Source organism: Nesoenas mayeri, assembly GCF_963082525.1.
Source record: "Nesoenas mayeri genome assembly, chromosome: 7".
NCBI lineage: Eukaryota > Metazoa > Chordata > Aves > Columbiformes > Columbidae > Nesoenas > Nesoenas mayeri.
Window position 1 is genome coordinate 25816582 of NC_137551.1, and position 12403 is coordinate 25828984.

The following is a 12403-nucleotide window of genomic DNA, read 5'->3' on the forward strand; positions in this document are numbered from 1 at the left end:
AATGCATAAAATGGATGAGAAAAAACCCTGACAGTACTACTTTTGAGTATTAAATTATACCTTGAAAGCAAAGACAGCTAAAATACACCCTGATATTTGGTACATCTTTCAGTGAATAAAAGATTTTCAACTTTCTGAACACTGTTAATATCTTGTCACAAGGACTCAGCTCAAAGAAGAGTTTCAGGGACAAAATAAAACAGACATTTCAATTTACTACTTGATAGCAAGATATATTTTCTGCTTTCTAAACAACTTAACTGGAAGAAAAGTGCACATTTTGCATTGCAAGGATATCCTTTGTCCAAGTAAGATTAACTGTTTGCTGGGAAATTATTTTTTCCCTTACTGGTCAAATAGTTTGTATTAAATGCTGAAAACATGTGGCTTTCTTTCATTGCAATGGTTTAACACTGGACAGCATTATAGTAACAGTCAAATCATTACATCATTTTTATTTACAAAATACATTTACAGGTTCTCTACTGATTATCAAATAATTAAAAACAAATTACAGATACCAAAATATATAAAATACTGAAGTAGGGAGGCCACATTTATGTTCTACGATCATAATTCCAGGCAACAACCTCATCAGGAAACTTGTATTGACTTTAAAGGAAAAAACCTAGTACCTAAATCTCTCTGCAAAGGTATTTAATGATATAAAAGAAATGCACAGATCAACTGATTTTACAGGAAAAGAAAAACCAACAAAAGAACCTTTTTCAGCAAGTGCCAAAACAGCGGGTTATTTAGAGACCACAAAATCTAGTTACCAGAGCTGGGTTTGGAATGCAGGAATTCTTCATTTCTCAGGAGTAAATAATTCCTGTATTTCAATACCACCCCCAGCCCCGAGAGCAATCCTGACTCTGAAGCACCAAAACCCTCATAATTTGCAAATCTACTCAAGTAATCACATTTCATTTTCTGAGAAAATCCATCTAAATACTCTTGTCAGCATTTCCAGAAGAGCTGGACAGACTTTCCTCTGGTAGCAAAAGAGAGTAATTAGCTGTGATCTGAATTAGGGTTTGACTTAAGTTTCTTTGAGGACACAGACCATGGAGGTCACATCAGTGCTTGATACTGGGGCTCAATGTTTTCAATCTTACTTTTATTCCCACTCCTCCCCGTGAATTTCTGTGTTTGTTCAGTAAGATCATACCAGACAAGGGCTATGATTGAGCTCCACTATTTCATCTGGTCATCACATGGATAGCACTGGGTGCAGGCGAGTCATAGACCCAGTTACTGGGTAGAAGGAAAGAAATACTCTCTCGAGCCAACTTTCTATATGGAGGAATCTCTAAGGGGATGGTGGGCATGAAATCATAGGTGTGAAAGGCTGGAGTCCTAGCAAAGTCCACAGTAGACAACAGCCTGGCAAAAAATAGTTACCAATGGACTGCACTGAACATTGGTACTAAGGGATTCTGGTCATTTTTGCTGCAGTTAAGCTGCCAGCAAAATAGACATCCTTGTAAAAATGCTGGATTAAGACAGCAGAGAAATGTTGTATTCTACAAGTTTGATATAATTTCATTTTTCATTTTGTTTCCCGTGCAGCCAATCTCACAACAGGCTGTCTCTACAAAGCATTTCTAAAACTTCTGCCTTTGAATCTGAGAGACTGTGAAGTCTGACTAACGTGCTGAGCTGAAGCTGATGTGTGAAGACCACAAAATGGGCAACTCCTTTCACAGTTGCCACTATGTTCTGGCCCTTCCTTGCCTCCTGAGCACCCTTCTCCCAGCAGCCTTCAGCTCCCCAGTTACCTCTAAAACATCGGTTTTGGGTATCAAACAGAAGCTGCAGTATCTGCAAAAACAAGTAATGGCTTATGTGTGTACAAACAGATGGTTTAGAGGGACAAAACAACCCATTTTGCATGGATCCCAAGTGAATACAGGCCTCTTGGGCAGGAATAATGACTAAATTAAAGAGTCCATTGACCAACACTTGCTCTGGAAGTCAAACTCTCGATTTGCAGAGTGAATCTGCTGAGAAAAGGACCATACTTGTTGTAGTGTTTATGTCCAAATCAGTGGACAGGGGAACACTGTATTTTTTAGGTTCACATGCGTACTTTGGCCACATTCTGACAATGTCAGCTTGAGACCTGGTTTGTGCCCTTGTCTGCTCTGGTTTCCCATCAAAAGGAGCGAGGACAAGCCCTGGGGTGGCCAACGTGTGCCCAGCAGGCCCTGTGGTCTATACAAGCAGGGGACCAGGAGGACAGGGCAGACCATGAACACACCAGTTCTGCAGAGTAGAGATAGATGAATTCACAGTACTCACAAATCACTCAATCGCAATACATGCTCACATGCCTCCCTCACAGCATCTGTAGTTACAGTTTAGAACAAAATTCCAGAATTTCAATTGAAGATTCCCAAAAACCCACTGGGAATTCAGTGGAAAAAAGTCTGTTATTAAAAAAAGCCAACAACAACAACATCAGGCATTTGTATTATGAAAGCCTTGGGGGGTAGGGCATTTAGCACCAGTAGGAGAATCGATTTGCTTCCTGAAAAACCCTGATGACTCAACCATTCTGATCAACTGCCTCAAGTTCATGACAAACCACCTCAGAACAATATCAGCAACTATTCCCAGGCTCACACAGTCATCTACAACCTCTTCCCTTCCCTGGTGCAATAACCAGGCCTCACATGAAAAAGAATGAACTGTCTCATCCACACTTCTAGGGTAAATAACCATCTAAATGCACTGTATGCGGTCAAGTTTTTTATATGCTTCACTTTCAAAAGCGGCAAAGAGGAACAAGCACTAGTAGTCCATCACCTGGGAAGAAATTTAGGTATAAGGGAGCAAACTACTAACTTGGAACAGATGAAGATTTTCTGACTCCCCTTTCACAAGCCCATGTAAGTGAGGGCTGGGAGGTGTCCCAGCTGGCCACAGGCACAACAACTCAACTGCAGAACAGCAGAGGTGTCCTCCTACAACAGTGTGTCTGTGCTTGCCAGCTGTGCCAAGAAACCCAGGGGACTGAGCACCTCAGGTTGGTACTAGCTCAGGGATCTACGTATGATGCTTCATTGCAGCCCATAATTACAAGACCATTTCTCCAAATGGCTACATTTAACACAAAGCACATTTGGATGCCCAGTGAAGTAGAAGAGGACTAATATATGAAAGGACTTTAATCTAAATAATGGCTTGCAACTACAGGAAGGTGCGATATTTCAACACAGATAAATAAGGCCTGGATAAATCTACTGCTCTGCATATAAAACAAAACAGCCATGGTATATCACAGCTGTAACCTATACATGACAACCAAGGTTACTTCTCTTTTGTTAAGTGCAGGAGACCAAAGATCCTCCTAAAGCACTGAAAAAAAAACAAACACAAGCATGGTTCTCTGATTCTAATAAAGGTATAGTGTTTCCCCATCCATATGAGTGGTTACAACTTTTATACGTTTTTAAAAAAACACCATTGCAGAAGACTTTGTTAAGGCAATTTCCACAGGGTGGATGAATTCAGATTATTTGTTTCTTAACATAAAAGACACCTCTCAAAGTCAAAGAAAAAGAAGCTGTCTCCTAGAATATTGAAAATGGCTTAAATAATGCCAGCAAGGTTTGTGACCTTCTGAACCTTCAAGACGTCCTCGTTCTGGAGCTCTGGAAAGACTGAGAACTTAGAACACCACTGTAAATTTATCAGTTTCTTTCTAGACAAAAGGAAAGGACTTCTCTTCAACATTCCAGTACCGACAGGTCATGCTGGGCTTCTCCCCTCCTTCCTGGGCTCCCTGGGACTACAAGCTCTGACACAGACAGATGTCCTCTCCTGCTTAACTGCAACCGCAGCATTTCGCCTCCAACTGCTTGCACCGCCTGTTGTGTTTAAGTCACTGATCTAGACAGAGCCACCTTAACAGGAATTTTGGATAGGTCTTACTGAAGGGGAGGAAAAAAGAGGACATAATGTTTAATTATAAGAAATGATTGAAATAGGCACAGACATACCCCGGGTGCCTCTGCACTGCAGCAAGCTCTAAACTTGTTATCGTTAATGGTTTAAATTTCACTGTGCTAATCATTTCAGGACACAAGCCTTTCTTGATAATCTAATGAATTATTCCAACATCCTTCAGCAAAAAAAATCCTCCATGACAGCACTAATTACAAGACGTTTTCCCAGTGCTTATGTAAAATATGACAGAGCAGCAGCTTAGGGAATTGCAGAAAACTGCTTCTAATTTCCACGGAGGAACTGACAAACACCTCTCTTTCATCTCTCCCAGCTCTCAAGTAAGATTTAACTTTCTCATTTAGTTAATTACCGAGTGAGGATCATCATTTTCCCGGATCGGAGCGGCACAGAGCCTTTATCGTGTTAACTTGTGAACTTGATCGATGGCTGCTGCTAAAACTTAATAACTTCACCCCCTGGCAAATTGTAAGATAAATATAATAGGAGAAACTCTGACAGTAAAAACCTGCCAGAAATGAGCGCTGTGTTTATGTTTCTTTGCAGGCAGCAAAAAAACAACCGACAGCTTATTACTGGGTGCGTGTTACTTATATTTAAAAGACTCCAGGCAGTTAACTTTCTGCGTACTGTTCAAACTTTACTCACAAGATAAAAGGCACTGGGGAAAAAAAACAAGCAATGGGATGACTAAGAAAGGAACCAAGGAGCTGTGTGTCCAGAGGAGGGGTGGGGGGGGCAGACAGGAATTTCACAGTGATTGCAAAGCCACACTTGTCTCTATATCCTGAATATTCTTCAAGATTAACCACATTAAAAATACCCACAACAGTGAATCCAGAGATGAAACTGGTTACAGAAGCAGCACGAATACCAGGAAATTTGAAGCACGTTAGAAGCTGTGTGGGAAAAGCAGCAGGATTAAGAAGTACCAATGTGGCAGCGAGATGATTTGGCTTGATGCCTGCAAACCTGCTCTTAAGCCAGAGAACCACAGCACAGGTGGCTTTTCCAAAGCTACTTCTGTGGCCATGAAACTGCTCGCTAGTGCCCCTGATGAAGTACCACTCAATACCACTCCAATGTAGCAATGTAACAAAAATGGTGAAGCGCAGCTGAGAATGTATGCCAGGCCTGATTGCTAAAGGCAGAGCTCATATTTGAGAATCCTGTTGAAAGAGGGCTGTTTGCATGGCCTAAAGGCAACAACAGCATAATTAAGAGGGTACAGCTTCAATCTCTGTAGTTGGCTTCTTCCTTTTCAGGCTTGTAGTTACCAAACGCTGCAGAACTGATTCCCAGACTGCCAAGGCTAAGCGAGGAGGGAAGAAGTCCTTTGCAGCTTCTTATCAGCAACTTCCTATTAAAGAGCTCCTTTGATTTGAGAATTGGGGGGTACTGAGGGGGTGTCTCACCATAAAGAGCAGGATCTCCTGAGCCATAGCACCTGAAAGACATGAGAAGGGTAGCCAGCTCCTAATTTTTCTCCTTTGCAGGATTAACCTGTTTTTCCAGTGTGTGACTTGACAGCAAAGCTACAATGCTAGGTCATTAAACAACTCACTCCATTTACTTTTATTTTAAAAGCTCAGTTTAGAATCTAGCCATTTCTGTCCGCCTCCATCTCACATAACAGTCTCTGTGAGGTTAACCATGGGTTTAGCACATATATGGACTTACTCGCTCAGTACTGAATTAGTTTCCACGCTGCAAAGCTCACTGAAACATTCTGAAAAACGAACATAACCCAGAACTAGATGATCATCGATCACATCTGAGAGTCAAAAAGAAAGCACCACAAAAGAAACCACAGCATCTTTATTATTGATTTTCAAGAGAAAATTCAAAATACACCCTCACAGTGAAATTAATAGTCCTCTGGATACCCAAGGAATTAGCAACTTGCCTGTCTAGGGCTCTTAGCTGCTTGTTTGCATCTGGTTTCTAATCACGTTGCAGAAAAACATTGATAAAAAAGGATACATCCAGATGAAAGATCACTGGAATTATGCTGGGCACAGCAGCCCAACCTGCTGCACATTCTGAAATCCTGGGGTGGCAATAGTTTTCAGAGGTACCATCTATGTAGCTATGATCTGGTGTCAGCCTGGAGGTCACCTGGCTAAGGGTATTACTGCAGACACAAAAGAGAGAAGCCTGTTCTGGTTTAGGGCCAGAGAAAGCTGCAGACACCAGAGAAGTAACACACTGAGTCTCCCAAGGGACTGGTGAGGCAGGACTGAGCCATGGGCACCTGCACACCAGCTTTACAAAGAGCAGCAGTAATACCATGCTGGAGAAACTGCTCCGCTCCCACACAACTACACAGTAAACAGCAACAGGGAGAGGAGATTAAAAAACTATTCTTTTAAGCTAATACTTAATGTTTCAGACAGACTAATAAAGTTTAATTGTCTGGAATCTTGTAGCTCTTCCTGTAAACTTTCCTTTAATATAAACCCCCAATCTAGATTTTAAGTCTTGGCAAAAACCTCCAAAATAAAATTTCTCTGATGCCAACGGCAGTTGTGAACTGGGAGTCCCTCTTCTCCTCCTCCCTTATCTCCTAGTTGTCTTTGCAAATAAGCACTGATGAGGAATCTGCTTGCATCAGCACAGCACTGGCATATGTTACTTTCCCAAACTATGATCCCTGACCAAATGCATATCTAGACATATGGGGGGGAGGGCAGACACCATCACTCTTAAAGAGCTAGATTTCAAAGTGCACTTTTTATTAGTTGTAAAGTCATCACATGCACATTTCAAAGCAGATCCTCCAACAACAACAAATCACGTACAATGGAAGTCACCAGAGGAAATGCTTTCTTCCCCGGCATGGCTACCACAACCAGAGTTGAACTGCTGGGACCATTACATGTTATTACTGTTAATGGAGGGAAGAATATGCACACTATCAACTGGGAGAACCAGTCTACTAAAGTCATCAGGTAATGGCCAGTAGCAGCAAAAGGCTCATTTATGGCAGGGAAAGGCATCAGCTATGCTCTAAGCAGCAGTTTCATAGTTTTCTGGAACAGTTGTTTCTGTTTTTAAAACACCCAAGCATGATCTACTGCCTGCGTTAAGTTACTTTTTACGGGTGTTATTGTTGATTTTGTTTTTGCTCCAAGTACTCCCTTAACTCGGAGAGAGAAGCAGCCATGAACAGGTAGGTGGACTCCAGTGATTCACAACATGGCTGAACAGTGAAGAACATATCACCAGGAGCAACACACAAGTAGAGGGGGAGAATGACCCAGAAGACCTGTTATCTATGCTCAGTAACACTACTGATTTTCAAAACACTGTGGTTCTGTCTACAGACAGCTTTTATCATCAAGAAACATATGCCCTCCAAGATAGTTTCCCCAGTTATTTTCCATGAGTTTCCTCCTTGAAGATGCATTTTGCTACCAACAACAAAGAGGGCACAAGCGCACCAAACTACCTGGCCAAGGCAAAGCGAGTGATTCAGAACTGGAAGTATGAACATACATGCTTGATATCACGTACCATTTCCCAGCTACAGGAATATTACATATTTCCAGGGGTACTGGAGAGATGCAATGAACAAAAACACAGGAACATTCTGAAGAACCACAAGATTCACGTGTGTGCTTCGCTCCCACTGCAAACAGACTCCTTAGATCTGCTCGAAGAGTTGGCTACACAAGCACTCTCTAACCTATTTCAGTCAAAATAAGCTTGTTAGCAAAGACCTGCTACTTAAACTGTCTAAACTGAAACACCTCATCATAACTGAAAGCAGGTTTGCAGTTTTGCTGACAGATCCTGGAGGGCAGCAACCTGCAGCAGCCAGACGAAGGCTGAGTGGTATTCTTTCCCATCAACACGGCTACATCTAGAAGAGGACATCTCATCAGTTCACATTGACTGATAGCAATACTACTGCTGTTAGCAGTCATCACAGAGGCAGCTGTAAAAGGAAAAGTCCATGAAGTACTCTTGCATAGTGTCAGGTCAAAGCTGGTCAGTGGGGCTGTAGCCAATATCTTGACAGATTTGCCCTGTAGCCTCCCATAACCACTACAGAGAACCCCATAATTCTCACCCACTAATGCCCACTGTCTCCTTGAGATGAGCCGTTCTCCTGACCTTGCAGTCAAATGTTATCTTGCTGGCAAACTCAGGTGATTCCCATTAAAGACAACCAAGATTGCTAGGGGAGCTGGATGTGTTTGGCCTGGAGAAGCCTGGGGGCTATCTACTAGTCTTCCACTACCTCAAGGGAGGTTACAGAGGAAAGTGAACCAGAGTCTTTTCAGAAGTGCCTAACAACAGGAAGAAAGGCAACAGGCACAAGCTGTAGCAAGCAAAACTCTGGACATCGAGAGATTTTCAAAATATGAGTGGACAAGGCCTCAAGCAAAATGAGCTTACTCTGAAGGCAAGCCTTCTCTGAACAGGCAGGTGGACTAGAGGCCTCCAGAGGTTCATCTCAACTTAAAGTTTTCTATGAATTTATATCTTAAGATTGTGTTGGTCCATTGTTTCATTGGCACCTGGCAAGAGATTCAAGACTTGAGGAACAGACTCCAAAAATACAAGCTAAGGACATTCTCTAATGAATTCTGCATCTTCAGAAATTGCATTCAGTTTGGTTAGGCCAAATACCATTGATGAGTGAAAACACATAACAAAAGAAAGGCAAGAAACAGTACCCTCTGCAACAACAAGCAACCAGCTCTGACCACACCAGCGTGTCAGGAAGGTGAACGCCGTGTCACAGCTCACCAGACTTTTCCCCATCACCTGATACTCAAACTGCACAACCCAGAAGCCCAAGTCACAGACTATCACACCAGAGATTCCTCACTGGCTATGCTCAGCTGTCGATAATCTTGCTGAAAACCTCCTCACTCTAAAGGAGGGAGGGAGCCTTCCAGTATTCCACTCCCTATAGAAGACTCAGTGAAATTGTTTGAATGTAACATCTAAGCAATATAAAACGCCCAGCAAACTGAGGCAGAACAGGGTTGCTAGCCTCACTTGGTTCTTCAACATACTGTATTTTCCACATAATGTTCTTTCCCTCAAAGTCATGATTCCACTGCTCCTTTTAATGACATTAATAAACTGTGAAAATAGTATAAATCTACCTGCCTTTCCCCTTCTACAAATAGAGACTAAGTTTTCCTCTTTTCATCCCACTTCTGAGGGTTACTTTCCTGTCATATCAAGAATGTAATCTGTGTGGAACACAACATGTGAGAAATTTCTTCCATTCTCATGCACTGATGCATCTCATTGTAAATTTATCTAAAAACCACCAAGCCTTTCTTTAACTTCTACTATAATAATTGGCTAAACATCTAAGAACCAATTACATGCTGAGTAAAGTACCTTCTCCTTCCAACAGTTTTAGACATATTCTCTTTTAAATATCATTAGGTCTTCTACTGCAAGAATTATCCTCCTTTGTGAAAGGAAGGGAATATTAGACTTTACCATTGCATGCTATGTGTTAAATACCTCTGTGATACCTCTCACTTGTTTCCTGTATTTTCAGTCAGCTCCCAATAGCCTGTATTAAGTCTGGTATTAGTGTATTCTAAAACACACACTTGCATCTTCTCATCTAGGAACAGCAATTTGGGATCATGCTGTGAAAATATATATGCAACCTTGTGATACAAAATAAAATTAAACACTGAGAGAATTCAATGTTTCCTACCACAGACCAAACTACAGATGCACCATCCATAGCCTGTTCCTTTGATCGAGGGGTTAGAGCTCCCTCTAGCACTCTCGAAACAGAAGAGCTGTAGTTGCTAAGCTGTGAGTATCTGGCCTCATCCAAAGTGGTCTTGGGTAGGGTTGTCCATAATTTTTATTTGATTTACTTTTTGATGTCACATGAATAATTAAGAATACATCCACTAGTTTATCTGAAATTCAGGAGAAACAAGTGTCAGGAGAAATTCCCTCTACAAACAATTAAAAACGCAGATTGCTATAATTAACTGATCTCTGCTTTAAAATGTAATTTAGGACCAGCTGAAGGATTATCCCGTCAGCTGTGTGTACAATGTCAAATGTAGCAAGAAATTAAGTGAAAAAGTTGTTGAAATTTTTCAGTTTTCACGGCATTAAAAAGGTCTTGCTACCTCACCCTTCCTTGCAGCTGACAAACATCCCAATGCAGCTGACAGGCCGCCTGCAGTTGCGAATTATGTGTCTATTCCAGCATTAAATATTGAGTAATGCTGCTTAAGTAAAACTCAAAAGGTGTAACCCTGCTGAGTTCTGCGCAATGCTGAAGACAGAGAAGTATCTCATGACAGAAGGAGTGTCAGCCCTTTTTAATCATAGGTTATTACTTATTAATTCTTGATAAACTGAAAGCTGGCAGTACAATGTAAAAAAGAGAAAGGAAAATGTGAGCCAAGTCTTTTCAGTTTTACTCCTAACTCTCCCACTGCCTTCTTCTGCTGCCACAGGCAAGTCACTCCTCTTCATTTCACAAGTCTATCTGTTAAACAGATGTATCCTAACACCTTTCACACAGAGACAAAGCACAGCTTAATGCTGGGAATGTTTTCAGAGACCTCTGCACGAAAGGTACTTGGTGAAGGCAATGTCACCAGGTGACACCTCACCACACTCTACACAAGCACAAACTTCCCCTCAAATGCCAGCAAAACCATTTGTCACTTAAAATCTAAACAAAACACGCGTCAGAAAGGATATGGCTTCGACTTCACCAATTAGAAAAAATGCAGCTGTACTAATCGTCAGCAGCTTTCCAAAGCAAGATCAGAAGTTGAGTGCTTTACAAAAAAAAATTACCTTGAGTTTTCTCAAACTGAGCCACCGCATCCAGGCACCTCTCCTAAAAATCAATACAATCGTGGAAACAAGTACGCACCCCTGAAGTTAAGCACCCTCGGGAGGGTGCGCTTCAGTGAAGTCCCTTCAGTCATCACAGCAATTTCAATATGTAACCACCAGAGGACTTCTGAACATTTCTTGGGTTGAGGAAGTTTGCAGTTTCAATATTAGCATGTGACAGAGACGAAGAAATACAATAGGATGTGTTAGGCTACGTTTCCACTTCTCTGACAAGTCCAGTAAGAAAGACTAGAAGTAACTAGACCCAAGTAGATGACAGAAGCACCTGACAAAAACTTCCCAGCATCGCCCGCTGGTGTCCTACAGTCCCAGTCGACAGCTGTCATTGCCATTCTGGGCCCAAACTCTGTACACAGTCCTGCTGCTGCACCCAAACCCTGACACACAGAGCTTCCCTCCCACAGTACAGATGGCATCCAAGGCCGTTCCTTTCATCCCCTTAAGAGGACTTGGAGAAAAGTGCTGGCAATGACTTCTCTCTCCCCACACCTCTTGCATGTGGCAGGAGAGGATTACAGTCAGACATCTGACCTGTCCAGCGGGAGTGAAAGGACATCTGAAGCGAAAGCAAGACCTCTGCAGCTGCAGCGCTGTTAGAGATGCCAGCAACCCCTCAGTTGTGTGTCTCCTTGGGCTGACACTGCAGTCCACCTGTTCTCCCCTGTATCTCCACAGAGTTGTGGCTTGGAACCAAATCAGAGACAGGTAAGAGAGGCTGTGCTGACTGAACTGCAGTAAGACATGGCATCAGCAGCACGTCCCCACACATGCATGCCCAAGTACTGAAACTTTCCAGATCTCTGATCACTTCAGTGTATTAGAAGCAATATATCTCCCATCTTCATTTAGGAAGCAGTTTGCAGGTAATTTTTGTGCCTTTTTTACTTCCAGACTGTGTAATTTAAGGAGGTCGTTGATGCTATCTTGGGAGATAAAGGGCGGCAGCAGCTAGTGCCAAATGTAGCCCTTTTCATGCAAACATGCTGCCTACTCCAAGTGTTGGCTTTGTTTCTGGGTGCAGTCGGAGACTTTGAATTTTAAGTAGACATTCTGCATATGTAAAACTTGGGAGAAGCAGGTACCTATAGCAGGGGAGGTTAACTGGCACTAATGAATTCAATATTGCCCCTGCTCTGAGCAGAAGACTGGACCTCCTGAGGTCTGTTCCAGACTAAGAAACTCTGTGTTTCTAACCTCATAGTCAAAGCTCATCCACACTTCCCAGGCTCGAGGAGAGAAAAGCGATTTAGATTTTGACTGAAGTCAAATTATAGTTGTCTGATGTTGATGAATTTCATTTGTTGTAAGCAAAATTTGAAATTCTTTTTAAAAGACGCTGTATAGAGAATTATTTTTAAAGGCTTTTTTGGATGCTAGATGAAGATCTGGATGTTAGTAATGCAAGTGACCTCAGAGTTCCTGACATGGAGGCACTTTTGCTGAAGGAGTTATCTTCAAGTCACCACTGACTGGGAAGATCAGGCTGTGACCTGCTGGGCAGTCAGCTGTTCTAATGAGGAACTCTGCTGTCTCCAGGGACAATCATCTTATTGTG

At 42.1% G+C, this 12403-nt stretch overlaps 1 protein-coding gene across 11 annotated transcripts in view; it reads right to left on the reverse strand.

Annotated features, from left to right (window-relative positions):
* The window catches only part of BTRC (beta-transducin repeat containing E3 ubiquitin protein ligase), a 114848-nt gene that overhangs the window by 25145 nt on the left and 77300 nt on the right, over positions 1–12403 (reverse strand). The gene's annotated exons all lie outside the window — the stretch shown is intronic.